The sequence below is a fragment of the Anser cygnoides genome, chromosome 4 (genome assembly GCF_040182565.1).
Source record: "Anser cygnoides isolate HZ-2024a breed goose chromosome 4, Taihu_goose_T2T_genome, whole genome shotgun sequence".
NCBI lineage: Eukaryota > Metazoa > Chordata > Aves > Anseriformes > Anatidae > Anser > Anser cygnoides.
The window spans coordinates 23,452,845-23,475,890 of record NC_089876.1 but is presented as its reverse complement, the minus strand read 5'-3'; the positions used below and the strand labels follow the sequence as shown (position 1 = coordinate 23,475,890).

The 23,046-nt window shown below is 39.0% G+C and overlaps 1 long non-coding RNA gene across 1 annotated transcript in view; it reads left to right on the top strand.

Moving 5' to 3' along the window:
- Positions 1 to 8,199: 8,199 nt before the first annotated feature.
- Positions 8,200 to 23,046, top strand: part of LOC106039081 (uncharacterized) — a 169,575-nt gene continuing 154,728 nt past the window's right edge. Inside the window, exon 1 of the long non-coding RNA XR_010831017.1 lies at positions 8,200 to 8,362. This is a non-coding gene — a long non-coding RNA (uncharacterized lncRNA). The remainder of the gene's footprint in view (positions 8,363 to 23,046) is intronic.

Sequence of the window (23,046 nt, the reverse complement as noted above, 5' to 3'; positions counted from 1 at the left end):
ATAGTTTTCATTGATACACCACCTATTTACAAAATACTCAGAAGCTGGTTTATTACATCTCATAAGCACTCTGCATTTCTCCATGGATATTTTCCTTAGCTCCTGTGACTTCTGGAAAACTGCTGTCATTTTGGACTGTGAGAAACTGATGTACCAACCAGCTTGCTTCAGCTAATGAAAAAGTCTGTGTTAGAGGTAGGTACTACCAGATCTCCAGTTCCAGACTAATCTTTTAGATCTACATTAAGAACTGGACTGGAGCCATTATGGTTTTTGAAAATTTCCATGGAATTTCTTAAAAACATTAATGTATTTTCAGATTTAAATATGCTTGTTATACTTTGGAGCTATTATGTGAAACCAAAACTCTTGCCAAATTTGTGGTGGCCAATAAAAAGAATGCTGAATTCAATGAGCTGCTGTCTAAAATCCCAGGGTTTGTGTTTTTGGCTAGAGGTAGGGATTTGAGATTCCAGAGCTGGAGTCCTGGGTTTGTTCATCCAAAGATCCACCCTGAAGGTGTGGACATCAAAAAAAAAAAAGCTCCTGACTTTGGGGAGGTCCCAGTGATGGCACATCTGGGCCATCGAGGACTCTTGGTTGCACTGAGTTTCATGCCTTAGAGCACTTGTTCAGCATTTGGCAAAAGCTCATCAATCCATAGGTATTTTTGCCAAAACAGTTTGTGTTCCACATTTTCTGACAAGCATTCATCCGAACGTATCTAGCGAGTTTAATTGCTGAGTAACAAGAGCCATAATATTTCACCAAGCATTCCTACAACAATAGGATATATTTGGGTCAAACTACAGCATGCATCTTCAGTGCTAAATTAATATCCTCTCTGCTATTGTTAGTTCAGGCAGCTTATAGCTAGCTGAAGTACAAGAGAAGCTAATATTAAAAATTACTGAGCAGTGGCTAAAATGGCCAGTGAATTGGTAATGTCATGTAATTATCCTGAATATTTGTGGAGGCACTTTTACTATCTATTCAAGTTACATGTTTTACATATATATAGAAAACCACTGCACTATGACTTTGGACTGATTTACGTGGCTTTGTCTTGTTGGAAATGAATGCAAGTTTTATGAGAAAAGTGACCTTGAAATGTCCAACAAAAATTATTCAGAATGTTCCAGTATTCAGAACACAGCTTATGAACAAGGATAATTCTTTGTTGAATTAATTATAAATGATGTAGACAGTAATTCAAACATATATTTCCTTGAGGCACCTAAAATCAGATTTTTTAATACTTTTATAGTAGACAGATGTAGGTTTTCTAGGGAATTAAGCTTAAGTTCCATATTGTGTTATCACTGCCGTATGGATTATCTTTGCCTCACCCACCTAGACACCACAAATTGTTGGTGACAACATCCCTAGCTCCCGCTCTGATTCCGTGCTAGATTATTTTAAAATAGAGATAGCGATGTTTCAGAATTGCCTCTTGTAGATGTGATTCTGCTGTGGGAGCACAGCCTGACATAATAGCATAGCTACTTTACTATATTGCTCGGAGGATAAGATTTTAAACACCTGTTCAGATATGAATGATACATTTACTTCTCATATCTCTACACTGAAAACTCATTTTGCTGTGAAGATAGAAGTAGTTCCTCCTGCCAAATCCCTGAACACCCTCATTTCCATCCAGGAACCTGTTGACCTCTCAGAAGCAATCTGTTCCTCCCAAACTCAAATCAGCTGGTTCCAGATGGAATGGGTCTATGCGTTGGAGCAAGTTTTTGAGGAGGGTCATTGAACTAAAACTACATGCATGCCCTGGTTGTTACTCTTTAAAATTGCCCCTAATATATCAATCTGTTTAGAACAGATACCTACTGAGTAGTTAGAGCCTGCCTGTGTGGCAAAAAATTATTTAGGCCTTTAACGGGAAGTATGTTAGCCTTGTCAAGAAGTTATGAAACAGGATGGAAAAGATTTATTACATACCTGGAGGGCAAGTCACAAATATGCTGGAGGCCAAATGCTGGATGAAGAACAAGCTGCTTTGATCTCAACAAAGTTTTCATACTGCATCATATTTTTGACTGTGTGCTCAGATGACCCCAAGTCCAGCATGGACCCCAAGTCCAGTACCATAAACTCTGGTAAGTACATATGATTTCAGAGTTGTGATATAATTAATGGTGAGAAGCTAGTTGTGAGGAAGAGCATACAAGTGAAAATGTGTTTTTGAACTTGCATTGGGTTAAGCTCTGCATGTACTAGGCCAGACCTATACATATAGGTATAAATATATAAATAATACGAAAATGACATCTAAGGGGTATACTCTATATAGTCTATGTCTGTGGAAGTAATTCACACTCTGTAGTACAGAAAACAGAATTTAAGAAGCTACAAGAATGTTTCATTCTCCTAGGAATATCTTTGCTGTTATGAAACCAAAGTCTCCATGCTGACACTCAAGTTTCTTTTCTGTACACTAAGTGTAATGTAGAGTGCAAACTTTCTTTAGAAGTCAGAAAGCTTTTCAGAAGAAAAAAAATGTTGGCGAGTTGGATATTGTTAAGCTAAATCATACTGTGCGGACCTTCTGTGAAAAATTAGCTCTAGAACTTAGCATACTGCTTAAATGAGGCCTGTAGTTAAAAGCAAAAATATTTGCACTATGAGCAGATTAATTCTATTCTGCGGGACATGCCTATAGTGGGAATAATTCTTCAATGTCAGTTTAGCAACAATTTTTTTGTATCTGTCTGTACACCTCTTCTGAGATAGAGCTGGTAATCCATCCCATTAAAGACTTAAATACTTCTTTTATACTAAAACGTTTTTCTTTATTCCATAAATATCTGGTGGTCCTTATTCTGAACTGAAGTGGGATATACTGCTTCATGTGACATTGTCAGCTCTGAACTCAGAGCCGATGAGTGATGTCAAAGTGTGCCTTTTTCAAAGCAATTATTTTGATAAAATTTTCTTTAATACATTGTGTAGGCCTATTAAAAGACCTGTCAACACTGCAGAGGCCCAGCATAAATTTTTCATTTCCACAGATGGATTTATCAGAGATAATGGATAATTTTAAAAATTTTGTTTCAGAGACTTCTAGCGGAGCTAATCCCAGCAGAACAGTGAACATAGTGCTGTGTGGTTCTAGCACTTACCTGAGCATTTAGCCACCATTTCTGTCTCGACCCAAATCCCCAACTGCACTGACCTCAGCAAGGACTGGGCCTTTAGGATTACCTGAAAGGGTATTAAAGATAAAGCAGGAACTGAGTTTCCACTTCAGCCAACATGTAGGACTCAGCTGACCTTCTTTTGAGAGATTATCATTAATTTCAGGGGATGTTGAAGTACAGCATTTCTTTCTCCTCCCCAAACTAGACTAAACCTTCTTCCTCACCCCTGTTCCAATATCCCAAAATCAGGGGAAGAAGTGCAGATGGGGAAACTGTCCTCTTTCAGATTTCTTGGAATGGGATTTGTCCAGTCACCAGGTGGAACTTATGTCTCCGGCTTCTTAAGATAAAATACAGAGTGTCAGCAGAAGCAGTATCATTGTGGTAATTGTATTTATATGCTAATAAATGCATAGTGCTCTTGCTTTACAGTAAAATAGAAGCTGCATTTTAATTTGATCTTAGTAATGGTCAGATGAATAAATAATTTCTTCGTCAAGCAGAAATATTACAGAAATGAAGTTAAATGGCATTTGGATGCACTGACTTTGTATTTATGTGATTTTACCTGAAGAAAAAGTACATGGATTATGTTGCTGTCGGATTGCTGTCCATGGTAAGGTGTGAAGACAAACTGGATTAAGGTAATGTAAGTAAAATACAAGACAAATGTTAGTTCAAATACATGCTGATATTTACTGAGATGTTGCAGAGTCATCATTAGATTTAATTCAATATAAAGGACATTACAGAAACAGCAGCAGCAACTCTTGCAGTGCTGCTGTTGCTGACTTGGGGATTTTATGAACGTTACAGAACTTTTAGGAAAGCTCCAGAACTTTTGCCAAGGAAAATAAAAGGCTGGAGCAGTCAACTCTGGGTGTTGAAATAGATGAAAATAAACCAAAATAACCAGGAATTGTCAACTTTTTACAAATCAATCTTATACTTCAATTAGGGAAAGAAAAAAATGCTAACATGCTTGAGTATGTGCTAAGCATGCTATATAAAGTCATTTATTGTCACCTATTAAAGGTTATTTTTACAGAGAGAAATTGAAGGGGAGTTTACCGATGACTTCACGTTAGACATTAGATCAGATAAAGGGAGTATTTCAGACTTAAGCATTTGATATGCTATGTATACAAGTTTATGTAGACTGTTTTAATGATGTTCACTGTATATCATCTGTTTAGAACACAAGACATCACCGCAACAAGTACTACCATTTGACAGTTCTAGATATGCTTCAGGATGGAAATTCATGAAGCTCACATCTTTTGGAAATTCTGTAATCTTGGCTTTCATTGAAGTTTCTAGATAATTTTAGATAATTTTTAATGACAATAAAACCTACAGTGGTGTAACATAAAGAATCTGTTACTGATTGCATACTTTCAGATGAATAAGTGTCAATTATATACATACAGTGTGTCATTTTCCAGCAGATAAACCAATTTTTGTGCTATTTAATTCACCAAGAGGTGGCAGCCTTCACTTGATTCCCTCAACACTTGTCCTCTGATTCAGATTGACCAGATGTGTGTCATTTGTACTTATTGAGGCATTGATATGCTTGTACAATGGTTGGTGGATGTCTAGAGATGTATTTTCAGGCTGTGCCAATACCGTTGGTATTCTGTATTATTGATTTGATAATAAAATAGCTGGAGGAAGACAAAATGCATAAGAAATTAAGTTGTGACCTTTGTTATGAATTGAAAGAATTGCCCAAAGGAGTGAAGATCGAGCCCTACTTCACTTCAGACCCTTTGCTGCCAATCCCAGTCCCTGCTGAAATCAGGATCAGATTTGTTCTGTTCTCCCTAAGGAGAATAGGAATGTTCCTCTGCCTCTGGCTGGAAGTTCTGGACAATGGTAGGTACTGGATGCATTCATAACAATACACATATAAAACATTAAAAACTGATTTACTTGTTCTTTTGTTGTTAAATATTCATTATTTGTAATTGCAATTAAAGCTATCAAAAAACACATCATGCAATGATTTCCTATCAGTTTTTTTTTTTTTTTTTTTCTGGAGGAATGGTGGTCGCTCTGTGCAGTTGTAATGGATGTGTCAGCATGGTGTCTGAATGCCAGCCAGCTAACAGAACTGTCCAAATATGTACCTCTATGATGACACACTGACAAAGTATTGATGATAACGTTTATTTACTAATTATTTCTTCCCTCTGTGAAGTTTTATGGAAAATCTAAGATGAAGAGTTTAGGTAGTTTTTTTGTAGGCTTAGTTTTCTCAGAGTGAGATATCTAACTTCAATGAATTATTTGGGCTGTTGTTTATGAAGAAAGAAAATATCTCCACAGACTGTATGTCCTAACCTGAGAGAGTTTAGGGTAGGTGAACTGAATAGCTGGTTTAACATACCCATGTCTCCCCACAGACTATCAGAGGAAAATTAGATCAGAATTTGAAGAATTAAAGTGAGACAACATGAATCTTTGTCTTTAAAATCTAATTGAAGGAAGGCATTAGTTTTCACAGTTCTTCTAAGATCTTATGGGAAATGTGTGTGAACGAAGTACACAGAAACAAAATATTCTTGCTGATCTTTGTTGCCTCTTTGTTGCCTCTTCCATCAGGAAGAGGTGGTGGAAAAAAAGACACATCTGATTTTTGGGGGGTGTTTTGAACCTCTGAGATGACAAATTTTAGTTATTTCATGAAGAGTCTTTAAACTTTATAGCTAACAGATGTTTCTAGAACATGATTAAGGCCAAAGAGATCTGAGGCGGAACTATATCTTGTGAGATTTTGATTCCTTATCTTTTGCCTTCACATTCGTGAAGAATGTCACAATTTGATTTTAAATTTCCCAGCCTATGAGGAGGAATACTGATAGGAACCAGAGTGAGATAACGGTGCTGTGTTTGTGTTTTAATCTCCCATATGCCTTTTGAAGTCAGATCAGTAATTTTCACGATCATTTGCATTAGCAGAAATCTGGAAAAACATGTTAATAATGATTTCTTTGTTGGTAATAACAGTCCTCGACATCTGAAGAATTCCTTTGGTAACTGAAGGAAAAAATCATGAAGGAAATAATAGAAGGACAGAGAAGTTGGCATTGATAGACAAGATGCGGTGACTGCAGGAATAATGCAGCTGTATGTATGTGCTGCAAGTGTCTCGTTCGATCACAACACTCATCCCCTCTTTCTGTGACTGCCAGTGGCACTGCTTACAGCACATAACTAGTTTTTATGTTATCGCAGTGACATGGAGGTTCTTAGAAAGGTGATTTAAAACACAGCATGCGTTTTTTAGTTTTTAAAATATTTAATCATTCCTTGGTTTGAACAGTTGCAGTGTTAAGGAAAGAAGATGTATTTTATTTGTGATGGGGACATATTATTTCTAAGATGTATATAGTATCTGCAGTATGCATTTGTACTAAGATACTCTGAAGTATGCGCACAATGTTCTTGGTCTTATTTGTGTACTTCAGAGGCTTCCTATTCTGACTGGAGCCAACATACACGTCTTAGGCTATTCAAATAAATGAATGTCTGGGCTGCAATAATCTGCACATGGATGAAAAAGAGAGGAAGGTTAAAAGCTAAATGAGACTGTTCAGAAGATTTACAATCAGCTGTGAAAGATGTTTCCCTGCACTAAAGCTAATCAAGACAATGAATTTTCATGTTTGTCTTGTACTACCGAGGAAATTGAATCAGACATCTCTGGGGGATTCCTTTATTATTTGGTATTTGCACACTGGCACCCACACTTTTTTAGCTTCTGGCAATAAGATAACGTCAATGCACATATGGTAACTAGGCTTCTCGCAAGGAAGTGAAGAAGCAACATTTCCCAACAACCCCAAACGTATGTTATCTAACGGAAAGAGATCCGGCACTTCCACATTGAATGTGTTCTTTTCCTATCTGTAGGGTGGTCCAATTTTGTCAGCTGCGAGGGACAGATTGGGTTTTAGGATGCCTTGTGGGCTGTGTTTGGTTCTCACTGCTGGGAGTGGGAGAACTAACGCAAGGAGCTGGTTTGCCTTGCCGGCTTGTAGAGGGAGCTGGACTGGTGCCTAGGGGCACAAGGCGAGGATTTACCGCTCACAGCAGCTGCCTCTCTGCTCCCCGTGGCCAACTGTGGCTGGTGGAGAACCAGGAGGAGGCACAGCTCAGGCTGAGTTCACTGGACAAGATGCTTTCCTTCTCCCTGGGGAGGAGGAAGCAAGCTGGGGCTGCCAGTTGGACCACGGTGTATAAAAATTGTGCATTTTTAAGTAAAGGAGAACTAAAACATTCACAACTACAATATGCTTTTATTTTTATTTTGAGAGGTACACGAAATGACCCTTGTAAGTGCCTTGGTTTGGCTGAAGGAAGAAACCACAAAGCCATAGTTCAGCTGAAAGTACAACACAGAGGTTCAATTACAGTAAGAACTGGCACAGACCATCTGTTTAGAAGGTTAGTCTTGTTTTCGATTAACTTGCCCTGGTGCTAGCACATCATGTTTTCATAGCTGAGTCTTACTTCTTCAATTCCCTTCTGGTATCTCAAGCTTCATGAGCTATATACAAATCTATATACAAATCTTCAAATTTTTGGGATCTACAAAAGGTTTAAATCAGTAAAAGACTATTCAGCTCTTCCTGACACATGGAAACACCACAGAGTAACTCTTTGGTCCAGAATAGATAATTAGGACTTTTTTTTTTTTTTTCCGCAAAAGGAACGATATACTACCTTACTAAACAAAAATTGCTCCAGTTTACACAGAACCACAGTTTTCATAGATCATATTAAAATAATAATAAAAAAGGAAATAAATTGAAAAAGAGAAAGAAAAAAACCCAAGCTATAACTTCACCACAGATAGCGATTCAATACAAGCGTTTTTTTTTTAAAAAAAGAATGCCATTAACTTCCTCCCTTGTAAGTGAAATGCCTATGGAAACTGGGCAGGATTTTATTAAAATGATATTACTGACATTCCAGGTCTTCCTAAGACACATACACACAGAGAAATGAAACTGCTGTGAACTTATTTCCTGAATAGAAAAATATAGGCAGCCCTCCCAGGTGCTCCCCGTCTGGCCCTGACGAGGTGGGTGGGTGAGGTGGCACCTGAACCTAGAAACTAGAAGAAAGGCCTCGTGCTGGTTCTGTGGTTTCCTGAGGGTTGTCACGTGCTTTTTGGCTCTCCTGCAGTCACAAAGGTAAGTTTTGCTGGCTTTGTTTTTTTTAAGGGGTGGAAATTTCTGTCTGCTTGTTATATGTCCCTTGAAGAAGAAAAGGATGGGTAGGAGCTCACTTACTGATCTCTCCAGCATGGGGGCAAGGTAAAGAAGCAGACAGGAGTTGCTAGGTAGGGGCTGTGGCTTTCTTACTGAGAAAAGCTCTAGGAGAGAGGCTTAGAAAAACATAATTAAAATGATAGGGGATCCTGAAGGTATAGGCATGTTTATGTTGCTGTTGCATGTTATTGGAGTATTCTGATATATGCTTCTGAAGGAGGGAGAGGTGCCTCATGGATGTCCCTGCTGTTTTAGAGGCTTAGAGGAACGTGGGGAATGAGCCAGCAGTATGCCTATGGTAAAATAATGTGTGACTCTCGTCTTCAGATAAATTAAGAGGTAGTACCTGACTCCATTAAGAGAAGTCAAGGAGCTATGTAATTAAGTGTGCAGCTATATGGGAAAAGAAGCTGTAGCTCGTTTGTGATAAAGTAGGTTTCAGCTACTGGGCTCTAATGAGGGGCTTTCAGTGGAAGTAGAGGAAGTAGGCCAGAGTGAAGGCTTATAAAGGTGTACTTGGGCAAAGTTTTCTTTATTTCCAGTTTGAGGTAAGATCACTTGATAGTAATGGCCTTTTATAGGAATAAATTACAAGGCTGTTCTAAAAATGGAATATCTGGTTTGTGGGCTTTGTAAAATAGTTACTCTTTAATAAAAAGGGTTATACAGCTGTATCTGACATCTTTAAGTGGCACTGCTAGAAGTATTGTCGGGATTTAGACAGATGAGTCTATGCAAGTAGGCAATTCAGTCCAAAAAATCTGCCTTTTTTATTATTTAAACAACAACTAGAGGTATAATACCTTAGTGGTATGTGAGCAGCCTCTGGTGGTGGTGTTTTTTGCTAACATGCCTACTACTGTCCCTTAGTGACTGGGAATCTCACTAAACTGTGGGGTGTTGAACAACATCTTCATCTTGTGCCTGTGTTCTGGTTTGTTGGAAACATGGTGAGATGACCTTAGAATTCCCTAATCCTGCCAGCAAGAATAGTTTAAGTGAATTTGGCTCTGTGGTATGCTCGCAGCTTCTCTGTGTGCTGTAGGAGAGAAAACTCCTCCTCCAGCAGGAGGAGACAGGGAGGGAGAGGAGACTTGCTTGTTTTTAAACCAGTGTTTAATGAATACCGAGTTGTGCTGACTAGCCAGTTATCCTCACATGACTTTGAATTGAAATCTTTGTGTACTTTTCTCTGGCAGCTGTCTTAATTCAGCATGTTTTACTTCATATTGAAGTCCAGATTTCCTCCATCCAGGGCTACTAAGATGGTGAAGGGCCTAGAGGGGAAGACATGCGAGGAGCAACTAAGGTCACTTGGCCTGTTCAGCCTGGAAAAGAGGAGGCTGAGGGGAGACCTCATCGCAGCCTACAACTTGGTCACAAGAGGGGAGTGGAGGGGCAGGCGCTGATCTATTTTCTCTAGTCACCAGTGATAGGACCTGAGGGAATGGAGTCAAGCTGTGACAGGGGAGGTTCAGGCTGGATATCAGGAAGAGGCTCTTCACTGAGAGGGAGGTCGTGCACTGGAACAGGTTCCTCAGGGAAGTAGCCACGGCACCAAACCTGTTGGAGTTTAAGAAGCATTTGGACTGTGCTCTTAGGCATATGGTCTGAATTTTTGGGTAGACCTGTATGGAGTCAGGAGTTGGACTCAATGATTCTTACGGGTCCCTTCCAGCTTGGGATATTTTGATTCCTAAGCAGACATGGTAAACCCTCCTCTAGTGTAAGTGCTTTTCTTGTCCTGTTTGCTCTGCGTGTCTGCCATATGCCTGACTTACTGAATCTCGAGGTTGGATTGTGGAAGAAAGAATAGAGATAATGTTTTAAGTTATATAGAATGGAGTTGCAGCAACTTGCTGAGGACTGCCCCGTTTTTGTAGAAGGTACTTTGTAAGGTTGCAAGCAGAACTTCCAGCTCCAGCAAACAAACCCTTGGCTGCGTATGTTGTCTATGAATGTCCATCCTTTTCCCACATCTCTTCTATATCTGCAAAATAGCTTTGTGTGGTCCACAGGTGTCTGAACTGAGGAATAATTAGTTTTCTTGCTGTAATAGCTTTCCTGTGTCTACCATATGTTGTTGATGTAACAGGGTGGTGTGGGGATCTGTTTTGCAACAAGTGTGTTAAAATTAGCCAGGTAGTGATGCAAAGAGGTGCTGTCCCCAAATGAACTGAAGGTACTTGATTGGAAGACAGAAAAAACAATTGCCCAGTGAGAGGTGAAGACATGTTACTGTTTAGATGTATAGTCTAACTTTTACAGACAGAGTGATTAAAGCTGTCTTGTACTAAACTGTACTCTGCAATTCTACCAATAATGCAAATATTTATCTCAACCTTTGTGCAGCTTTTTCTATGAAGTTGCAAAGCATTCAAATGGCACTTTTGGAAGCTTGCTATGGTATAAATAGTACGAATATTCCTTTTAGGATAGGGGGTGAACTGTATTCAATACATCAGGGAGTACAGTGAGTACTTTAGTGTCTTACTATCTAGGTGAAATGTGTATTAGTGCTAAAGAACTTCATCCCTTAATTTTCAGAGGAGCTGTATACTTTTTGAAGGTAATTAATACAAAAAAAAGGTAGTATATTGTAGTCTTTTTCTTTTTTCAATAAAAATCTTATTTGTATGATATTTAAACCTTAGAACAAAGCACAGAATGTTAGGCCTATGTGGAGACACCTGCCATAAACTTTTATTTTTGTCAGGGTGAACAAATGTGTTACTGATATTTATTTATTAAGGTAGGTGAAGTAGAAGCTCTCTAACTTGTATCACTCTGCAGCTATTCCAGTAGCGTTATCACACTTCCAGGATGCCGAACTGGGTAGGAATGCGAACTGTTTGAGATCTCTTCCTAAATAGGTTTATAGAAGGGGGAAAGTCGTTAGACTCAATTTTTCTTTAATTGGTTTCTAGGGAAGAGCTTAGTCCTTTCATGCATGCCTGCTGTATCTTTCTACCTCTTTCTGTTATTTCAAGGCAATCAATGATTTTAGAGTGCTTTTAATGCAATATGGAATAATTGAAATAAAAGTAGTTTGAAGACTTCAACTTTAATGAGAGGCTCCTGAGATCTAAAATGAACTCTGCAGTTACTTACAACATGAAAGAGAAATTAGCTTCATACCGAAACAGATTTTTCATAACTTCCTCATAAATATTTGATATACTTGTTCCATGCTTCAGTGGAGGAAACAGACTTTGAGCTGGACCTGTCTGGAGAAGTGGCTGTTCTGCTGCATCCACCATGTGAGCTGTTGATAGTCAAGGTCTTCACACAGGTTATTGTCTTCAGACAAACAGGCTTAGTAAGCTCAATAGTTCAGACAGGTTTTCCCTATTCATTTCTTCCTCCCCTCCAATGGGCTCATTGACTGTTGTGATCCAAGTGTGCTTCTTCCCTCCGCAACGTAAAGTGTGACTACTCAAGGTAGTCAGGCTGAAGAAACAGGTTCTTCTGATGTGTCTCCAGCTAGACTTGACTGAATCGGGTAGGACTGCAAAATTTGAGACCGCCTGTTTGAAAGCATGAATGTTATTTTTCTTACTAAAACAACTTAAATAAAAAGTGAGAAGTCTAATTAAAAATTTAAAAAAAGCTCTTCAGACTCTGACGTACTGTATCTATGTATCTTGCCCTAAATGTCTGTATGTAAAGGATGCTGGACTTTTAAACCTGAAATGTAAGTATCTTCCACTTCCGCTAATTTCCAAGGCAAAGGTACAGACATGTCATCTGAGCAGGCACCATCAGGCTAAGGACAGTGTAGATAGTTAATGAACTATGTAGGATTTGAGTTTTAGCCCACTCAATACTTCCTTCTGACTTTACTTTCATGTCACTTAAGTGACTGCCATACTTGTACCTTTCCTGACCTCCTGCAGAATCCTTATGGGGTGCTATCAACTTTGTCAGTAGACCTTGCTAAGTCCTGGGGGATACATATATTGACCATAGTGTAGCTCCTGGTGTTACTGTTGAAAGGTGACATTTGCAAAGGACTGGTCCTAGCCATACTTCCTAATTCCTGAAAGACTGGACTGCTTGTGGTAATGTGGGTATGTTGCTGCGTTTTCTCCCCTGCACTTGTGAGATACCTACAAACTCAATTTGTCAAGAGCAGCATTGCTATTTTACTACCACCTGAGATTCAAATGGTATTGCCCAGACCTGTGCCATGTAAGAACATTTCAGGAAAACCTGCTTTATTATGAAATTGTATTGCAATTTTTGGTACGATTACAATTTCTGGTATGATTCAGCTTATGAAATCCCATCATATGGTCTTGGATGTTGACTTTGACAGAAAAATCTTTTCCTGGTGGCTGGCTGAAATGGACACCTGTGAAGTCTTCATGCTGGCCATACTTTGGTGTCAGTGTATTTGAAGTAGGCATCTAAGAGCGAAGAAATGACTGATCAGTAAGTACTATCTTGTCAAGCTGTTGTTACAAGCTACCCGTTAACTTCTGTTCTTTTTCTATTATCCAGACTTCTGACTAATCTGATATTGAATCAGTGTAGTTCTTCCTAAGCTGACACATCAGTATTGAAGGCTTTTTTTACCTCAAATTTGTATCTTGTTATTCTTTGGAAATGACTTATTGCTACCTTTAGTTGATAGCTATAGATCTCACCTGTGATGCCAGTTGTCATACTAGACTTGAACAGGCAAGGTGCCATCTTAGCAGGATGTTTGAAGAAGCCTCTTAGGAAAAAAGAAAAGCAGTCAAAAATAGAAGTAGCATCTTGATTTCTCTTGTGAGTGCTGTAATGACCATTGATTGGTGTATTCTGGGAGTATAAGAATCATTGGCTTATTTCATAACTAAAAAATACCAGAGTATTTGGAACGCTGATTGTAAAAGTCTTGCATCATACTTGGAGTGTTCATTAAACTGAGCATATTTATAGGGTGTTTTTTGGAACATTGAGACACTTTCTAAGTTTTCACACAAAGATGGATGATATAGAAAAGACTCTGATCTCAGGAGCTGACATGCTATGGAGGCTGTGTTGTGTTGGTGACGCAATGATAACTTATCTCTTCTAAGGATTTCCTCAAATGCTTAGAGCAATAATATTTCAAAGTGTTCCTGAGGCCTGTTAATGAAGAAAATTGAAATAGTTCACAGTGACAGTGACCTTTGTAGAAAACTCAAATCTGATTTGAAGAGGAACCTTAAGGCTTTTTCTAGCCTGTCAGGCTTGACCTTTTCATCATAGTCTGTCTTGTTTTGAGCACAGCTTTTTCACATATCTACATATTCATGTCAAATGCTCCCAATGTCAGTTACCAAGTCAGGTATTCAGAATGGAATAACAACCACTCTCTGGTAGCTGGAGAATGTTTTTTCACAAGATGCCATCACCTAACAGAGTAAAATCTCATTTTAGCGTAATGCCTGTTGGGTATCGTATAAATGATGAGTAATGTGCATGTTGGGATAAGTAGTTTTAAAAATAGCTTGAAGAGTAGAATAAGCAGTTTTAACTTTAACTCTTGCTATGGGCCTAAGCCATGAAATGTAGCTTTACTTTTTATCTTTGTATTTCTGTGAGGCTGCTTTAACAGGGCCAGATGGGTAGCCTATGAAATACAGTATGGCTATGAAGAAAATAAGCTCTCATCACAAGCAGCTAGTCATAAAAAAAAAAATGAAGGGCCACATTAGTCTTGATATAAATGTGTACATAAATTTAGAGTAACCAGCCACAGTGCTGATAGGTGCGTGCTTGGCTAGCTCCAAAATATTAACTTTTACTCTACAGTGAATTAGCTAGGGGTGAAGCTAGTTCTTGTGTTTAAAAGTGCTTTTTTTTTTGCTAGCTGGAGTAATAAAGCAGGTGTGCTTGCTTTCTAGCAACTAAAGGCATGACTTTGCAGCTGGTGTTGTGTCAAGATCAGTGGAGGAAACTCACTGACTTTTGAATACTCTTGCACCTGAAGAACTCTAGCTGGTAAGACAGCACTCCTGGGTGGATAAAAGGATGCTTACTGCATATGTAAGCACTTGGAGGCTATAAATCAAAAATGAAGTTAACGTATTACAGTTGGGTCATACAGCAATAATCTGTTGTTTATATTCATGTTATACCTAGATTTTTTATGCTAAACTGTTCAGAGTTTTGCAAGAAGACAGCGCGTGTTTCAGCTGGTCATCTATGTTCTTTTGTTTCCATGCAAGGTCTGTGCTCTCCTGATTTCACTAATTCAAACACTATTGCCCTTGCAGTGACTTACTGTGCAGTCTTGTGCTATAAATCTGGTGTTTGTATTGAGTTTTTTCCTTCAGTGGTGAGGGAAAAATGGAATTGTGGATTCTTTATACATGTTTATAGGGATATGCTTTTTCCTGATGTTTCTTGCTGAATTACTTTCTGATGTAAGTAAAGGTTCCTTCTATGCTCTTGTAAAGAGTCTATGAAAGTCCTGTGAGAAGTGCAACTACCAAAAACTAACCTCAAGTTCTCTGCTGCCCTTCTCTATGGTGGATGAAGAGACCCTCACTGAGGTTTCCCAAGTGCTCTGCACTTTGTTCTTGCATCCAGTTCCTTCTGCTGCAACTAAAAGATCCTTTAACCCTACAGTGCAATCTGCAATCCCATGAAGGCTATGCTTTCCATGTTCTCGTTTTTGTGTGTTTCTAGTAGTCCCCATAACTTCTGTGTTCACCCCAACGTCTTCTGCATCCCATTTGGTCTGCCTTCTACCCAAAGGGTAACATGCCCAACAACCGTTTTAAGTCTAGGGCTTGTTGATTCTGTCAGAAGTCCTAAAAAAGGACTTTTCTGGGGGCAGAAGACTCAGCAGAGAATTAGACTAACCTATCTGTTGACTTTCCTGAATCCTGAAGGGACTTAAGGTTGCTGAGACAGCTCTCCTTTGCCAATTGAAATTGGTTAGGGCTCTAAAGTGTACTTTTTTTTTCCCTTTTAAGCACTGGCAACAGATGTTGAGAGTAACATTTTGTTAAGCACTCTGTTTAATTTTTCTATCTCTTGGAAAAAGTGCTGATTTTAGTCAAGGATGCATTATGAATGAAATAGCCAGCTTCGTGCTGTGTGATAGTCCCTTAACTCTAGGGGAGCAGATCCTGAATTTTAAAGCCATACACTGAAAGCTGCTTGTATCTGCCAGGCTGCTGCCTGACAGGTATACAAGCAGGTTATTTTCTTTAATGTCCTGAAGCCACCAGAAGATTAATAGAGGATATTCCTGTCTGTAGGGAAACCCATGAGCTTGTATGAGGCAGCTTTTGAACTGAAGGATTACTTCATTTGATTCACTTTTACGATTAGTACTGAAGACATGCAAGTACCAAAGCTTGTATGGTTTGGCAGTTGCAAACACTTCTATGAGAGAAACTGTAGACAAGAACAGATTTGAGACAACGGGTCTAACATGCACAGTACTACCAGCCCCCCAAATAAATTAAAGGAGATCTCTGTAGGTAGAACTTTATATGACTCTAAGACCTCTGAAAGCTTTTTTATTTTAATCTAAACTGGAGCTGAAGTAGAATTTCAGAGTCCTCTCAGATGTTGCATGGATTAATTTGTAAGTCTCTGAACTCATGGTCCTGGCTAGCTGGAACGGCTAAAGTTAATAACTAAATTTGCAATATTATGCTTATGACCAGATGAAGAATCAGTTGGCAGAGTAGTCCTTGTTAGTACATGTCCAAAGCTACAGTAAAGCTTCTGTATTAATCTTCCATTCTGCAGTAAAAAAAAAAACCTTGTAGGCATTAAACAGGATGTGTGGGGAAAAATGCAAGATTTCTTCCACTGGTGCTTTTTTATTAGAGTAGCATTCGAATAATAAGCAAATTTAATCTTCAGGTTGGATGAGGCAGCACTTGAATTCTGTATTTAAAATGGCTTTCAGCTGACTTAATTTTCAGATGTAATCTGCAGTTGTGGAAAGGATGTAGGGAAAAACCTGAAGTAGTGATGCCACTTTTCCAGGGATTGAAGCTGTTTCAGGACAAACTCCACTGGCTACTAAATCATTTCCCAGGAAGGGCGTTTGCAGAGCATGGGGGATTTTTTTACCTTTTTTTTTCTGTATAATAAATTCTCACATTGAAATCTAAGTGATCATTGAAAGATTTATGCAGCCTACTGAAAAGTATGCAGGGGATGACAGTTTATATTCCTTCACTGCAAGCAATGTACCCCCTTCCCATATTTCCAAAAGTACAGTTTTGTTAAAATGCATGGTCTTTTCTGACTAAATAACTTAATGTTTACTTCAGATTCTACTCATACATCATATACGCTCAAAGCACTGGGAAGTACCTGCTCTGAAGTGTTTCTGATAAAACTAAAGAAAATTTTCCTAGGACTGTAGAATGATATCTATGCTGTGTGCATATTCATGCTAATGTTATCTGCTAAGGAGTTAATTCCTCACAGGAGCTGTTGACAACTCTCAGTTAAGAGGCTATTTTTCACAGATCATATTATCTGCTGAAGTGACCATCTTCACCAACTGAATGGTGAAGAGAGCTGGCTTGAGGATGTCTCCCTACTTTTTTTTATCATGCGGAAAAAAGGAAGGATTACAGTTCCGTAGTACTACTGAATAAAGAAGGTACCACTGGAGATGATGAGCCTAGTTCTTCATCTGATGGCACCTGACTCATCTAAGTAGAAGTTACAGTTGGCATTTGCCCCTATTGCTCTGATAAGTGTACAGCACATTCCATCTGCACGGGTAGAAGTGGTTCTTGAGTTCATGTAAAGTGACTCGAACTTCACGTGAGTAAATCTAATTGCGCAGAGCAAAACCGAGTGGCAGCTTGCTGCCGCAATTACTACCAAATTCTTCTTAATAGTTTCCCTTCATTGTGGGTTTCGTGTGGTGAACTTAATTTTGTTTAAGTGCCTAACAGATGTGTCCTGAACCATGTCTAGGACTAAAAATTAAGTGGCAATGACTAGCTACTTTAGGGAGGCATTAGTTGTCTTTGATCATACTTGTACCCATGGCATTATGCAAAATTTTTCTAAGAACTCTTGAACTTGTCACAGCTGAGTCAGAAATTACCGAATGCTAGATATGGCTAGCTCCTGTCACTTCCTATCATTAGTATAACTCCTGCTGCTATTGTTGTTTGAATAAATGGCTAGTTTTTGAAGAAGCCTCTTAGCCTCCTGGGAGGTCAGGGCTTTCACAAAAACTAGAAAACCATGCAAGTGTGTATAAGGAAAAACAGCAAAAATACTCATAGATATTTCAAGATGGTCTGTTTTCTTGTTGCTGTGAATAAATTAAGTAGAAAAAAATCCAGTTGATTCAATGACAGTGGACTTGGAGGTGTTTTTAATTAAAAAAAGTTTAACTATTCAGTAGGTCAGTGGGACTGTGCTGCAAAAGCCCTGGAGCAAGTAACAGCAGAAGGTTCAATAGTACAAAGTACAGTCGGGGAATGATCAAATGTTTGTCCTTGGTACCATCTTTTTGTTGTATTCCTTAGGTCTCAAGATTATCATTATTATTTCATCTATGTAGTTGGTGCCTACAACTAAGTTGAGCTTGTAGAGAATTTGAAGAGCAAAATTCCCACTTCAGTGAAGGCTTTCATGTATCTGTGTTTAACAAAAATGTGATGGAAACTCCCCGCTGGTATCAAGACAAAAAAAAAATCAGAAATATGTGAACAAAATCCAAGCATCAAGGCTTTTAAACATAATAATATCATGGCTGGGTTGTCGCAGAAGTAGTTGTAAATGCTGCTTGATGTGGAGGGGGAAGAAGGTAGAAACCTTAGCTGTGTGAAAGTCAAGTCAGAGGCAAATGGACAAGCAAACTTCTAGAGGCAATAAAAATTCAATTACCCGGAAGGCGTAGGGTTGCCAGTTCCTATTAGTTTTTAACTGTAGGAAATGCAGCACTGCTGTGCTTGAGTCTGGAGTGTGAACTGCTTATAGGATTCACTTCTAGTCTAGTGAAGGGGTATTATTGTAGGATCCAGTCCAAGCAGGAGGAGCTGCGCCTGTTTTCAGTCATCTCTCAGATATACTACAGTAAGTCTTGTTCATAACTGCCTGTGTAAAGAAGGGGTGTGAGGCAATCCACTCTTTTGCCTGACTTGTTGACTCCTGTATCTGCATAAATTTTAGGGTTGGGCACTTTTCTAATATTTGTTTACATAACAAAAAAGAAACCAAACAAAACCTGAAAGAACATGTGTAAAAAAAGAAAAAAAAAAAAAGAAAAAGCACAGAAGCTTTTCTATCCAAAATGTTCTTACCTTCTGCTGTGGGTGATTTCCACCCTGGAGTGGAACTGTGGATGGAAGTGGAAGGGGTATGCCATGGCAAAGAAATTGGAGGGGGGGATGCAGGGGGAATGTGGGACACAAACTTTAGGTCTCCAGAATTGCCTTTTTTTAATGGTGTAAATATCCCTGAAATTTTCTGAAAATTAGCCCTGCGTGCTAACAGAAAAGCAGGATAGGTGCCAGAGGTCAGGGATGCGATGCAGCAGCTACAGGTGAGCTGTGTCTCCTCATTGGTGTGCAGGTGCTCAGCAGTGTGCATGCAGGATTCAGGAAGTGTAGTCCCTGCTGCCTTTTTTGTTTGTGAATTTCTTAAGCTATGAGGAAACATACAATAAAGGGCAGAGGTATATTTCAACTGAATACTAGATTAGCCAAACTTCCATTTGTTTCAACACTGTATTAAGGAGGAGTTTAGCATGAAAATAGATCAGCTGTATAGATATAATCTAGCTCAAGTAGCCCAGCAGAACTTTATTTATAGGAACATATTTACATATTAAATCAAACTTTATTATCTATAATCAGAACTTATTTGCAGCCACATCAGTTGTCCATTTTTATTCCCATGTTGCTAGCAATACCGTTTCCAGAACACCAAGTAACTTTGATATTTCGAAGCTACTAAGCTCGCTCACAACTTGATATGGATTTTTTTGATTGAAAAATATTTTAAATGCGCATGCAACATCTAGGGGCAGGGAAGAGGTGCCCTTAGTAAATCTATTTGCTCATGGAATTGATCCATTTAGTGCAAGTAGAAACAAGGATTTATAATTGTCTCATGTCAGGTATGAATGGAAAAATTTATCACTTATGTAAAACATAACCAGAAGTGAGGGTTTGCTCATCAGCAGAAAACACATCCCTGGCACTTGCACTGCCTTTCTCAAAAGCACAAGAGGGCCTTGGTTCACAGCAGGAAAAACAAACCAGAATATTTTCCACTTTTTTAAAGGAAGTGGCACCAAAGGTGCTCTAAAAGTTGATCTTCTAAGTTAAAGCTGGATTTAATTCTTTTGTTAGATCAGATTTTCAATGAAAGATTTGTGGAAACTGCTAGCAAAGTGTTAGCATCATGGCTGATAAGGAGAAGCAATGTATTTTAAATATTATCCAGGTTTAGGGCATATCTGCTGAACAAGGAGCCAACACTCCTCTGAATACTACCTTCTGCTTTTCAACAGGGCTATTTATCCCCAGTGCTATGCTCCTGTGATGCGTCTGTAATTGTGTGATAATCTAAGCACCCTCTCACAGATTTACAGAGGCACTGCATCATATTGTGTGGATATGCTCTCAGGTACAGCCTAAATGTCGGTGTCTGGGAAAAGATAACACATCACAGGTGTTACTAAAAAGGCAGAACAGCAGCTTCACCCACTGTGTTTCTTCTTTTAAATCAGTGAAGACTCTTGTGTTGGGTTTAGGCTGGAACCTACTTCTTTTTAGGGAAGTTCTAAGTGCTAAGCATGTCTGTTCTCTGTTCTTAGCAATAGCCACAATAATTAGCAATTTCTATCATTATGCATGATATAGCAAATACGAAGCTGTCCCTATCCTGACAACTCCACTGGGGAACACTACATACATGGCTGTATCCAAGTAATTGTTGATGGAGTTGAAGTTAGACTTGGAAGCCTTTTATTTGTTAGGTGTGTATTGAAGTGCAGTCTTCAGCATAATAGCAGTGGAAGTGGGGGGGGGGGGGGGGGGGGGGGGATGGAATTAATTCATTGCTTTGAGATCACCTGATATAAAACTGGTTAGTGGTTAGTGAGGCTGCTGTGTTGATTTAGTGCATTTGATACTGGTCCCTGTCTGTAAGTTAAATATCTGTAAAATAAACCAATCCATATCTGTATATAGATGTCCTTGCTTAGATGATTTAAAAAAAAAAAACAATGCTGAAAAAGACTGCCATTTAATGCAGGTTGCTTTAGAACTTTATTTTTCAGAAATGGTGGAGGGTGATGGGGGGAAAAAAGTTTTTTCAAAAAATCTGGACCTAAATATAGAGTGAAATTAATGGTTGCTTTAATGGTCTAAAGATTTGAATGCACTCAGATTTGGAGATGCTCAAAATAACCCCCCTAAGATTAGGATCAGCATCATTAGGATTATAGTTCTACTTTCATAATTATCTCATAAGCAAAAAAGTTCACTTCCAAATGAGAAATGAGTTAAGATATTACCTAAGCTTCCTGAAGTGCAGGCATGAGTCACTTACAGTAAATTCATTTTATGTTTGAGCATTTAGTCCTTCCAAAGGTTTTCTGTTAACATTCCCAAAGTTAGTAAATTTGGTCCCCCATATGGAAGCGGGGATTTTAATCGTGATCCTAAAGGGAAAAACGGAATAGTATTTTTGGCTTGGTGCTGGTTTGCAATCAGTGATTTATTCATTTCTTGCCTTTCTTGTGTTATTTTTGCTGATGATGATTTTGGTTACATATGACAGTTGTCTGCCTTTTTTTGTGTTGTAACTAAATGCATATCACAACACGTCAGTCACAGGGAATAAGGAATGTTTCCCGAGAGCCCTTCTACCTGCTGGTGGCCTGAACAATGGTCAACAATTGCCAAGAATACTGTGGACTTGAAGATACAAAGTGTAAGTGCCTAAACACAGAGTCCAGATAGCTCTAGGGAAGGACTCTGAGAAAGTGGCAACCAGTATGCAACAGGAGGATGGGGAGGTTTTCTGTCTTAAGTTACTCTCTGAAGGTTGTTACAGGAGCTGACAGGAGTCCATGGAGCTGTCATGATCCCCCTCTCCCACTCACTATTCAAGGGGTACGCTCTCTCCTCACTGGGTTGCTTTGGGGAGATTGCAGGGAGGACAGATTCCTGCTCATCGTTTCTGTCCTCATGATGTGGATTTACCTTCGTCTTTTGAGTTTGCTGACATCTAGATCCCACCTTATAGGGTTACTATCTCTTCAGATATCAGGTTTTGAAGAACTAGGAGTTAGGCCACCCCTTCTAAAGTCAGAGGTTGAGTAGTTTATCCTATTTCATCACCCCTTTAAAAAAAAAAAAAACACAATGATTCACTTCATTGTTTTGGGGGGTACAGAGGGAGTGTAAGGGGAACACTAAAGCTTACACCGGAGGCATCTCTTTGTCTGAAAGTTAGCTGAAGTGAATCTCAATCAACAAGGGCATTATTGTACATTGGTTTATAATATTTTTTCTATATTGACTTAGAAAGTTTGCCACTGGAATGGTACCAGTACAGCATTTAAATAACAATAATACCCCACCCTCCACCCCAAATTCTCCACCTAACAGAAGGAACAGGATTGTGGTGTGTATGCAGCCTGTGTTTGTTCTGGCCCCTGTCTTTCAGGCAGACTGAAACAGTTTCAAAAGCAAAAATATCTCTTCAGAAGAAAGAGGAACCTGTAATGGTCCAGGAGGAAAGACTGATGAAAAGAGGGTCTGAAGTCAGTCTCAAGAAGTTGCTCTTTGAGCATAAGACTTAAGGAGAAATAGCTGTGTACATAAACGTTTATTTAGAAAATTCTAATCGGTATTATTTTTGTCTTAAGGAGACCTTGCTTTAGGACTTTTGTTTAGCTACTGGATATCACTTTGTCTTGGGAAATTTTAGTGGCTGGTTGTCATGGTCAGTCCTTCCAGAGGGATGGAAGAGATGTGAATCTGGAAGAGAAGTGTGGTCTGTTGGGCTGTGTCTCTGCTCAAGCTGACCAGGACCATTGTGCTTGGAAAAAATGAGCTGGAGTGTAAGGGGAACAGATTCAAATACTTCATTTGCCTTACTACATTAGCTTCAAATTGCGGTTAACCCAAGTTATGTTGAATTTGTATTACCTGCACATTGGCCTTCAGCTTTAACTTTGAGCCAACTGGCTGCCTTAGCAGTATTGCTCAGCGAAAGCAAGTGGGGGGACTGGCGTGCTCTCAAACTCAATTCCTATGGTGGTGTGAAAGAAAAAGGCTCAGCTAGTTGGCTAGGCACACCTATCATTGAAGCTTAGACTAAAAGATTAGAAGGGGCTTGAAGTGTGTGTATGGAGTAACTAAGTAATAGTGTTTTGTTTCTCTTAGTCTCTTAAATTCAATCAACTTCCAGAGAAGAACTTCAGAAGAGAAAGTTACAGAAACATTTTCCTCAATATTTCAACTCTTGAGGGATTTCTCATCCGAGGTTGGAAAGAAGTGAAATTTCTTAAAAGAAAAGAATCTGTTAAGTATTGCTAAGCAGCTGTTCTGTGTAAATAGACTGAGGAGACAAAAATTTTAAAGTTCTAACTGGAGCAACCACAGAACTTCTTGGAG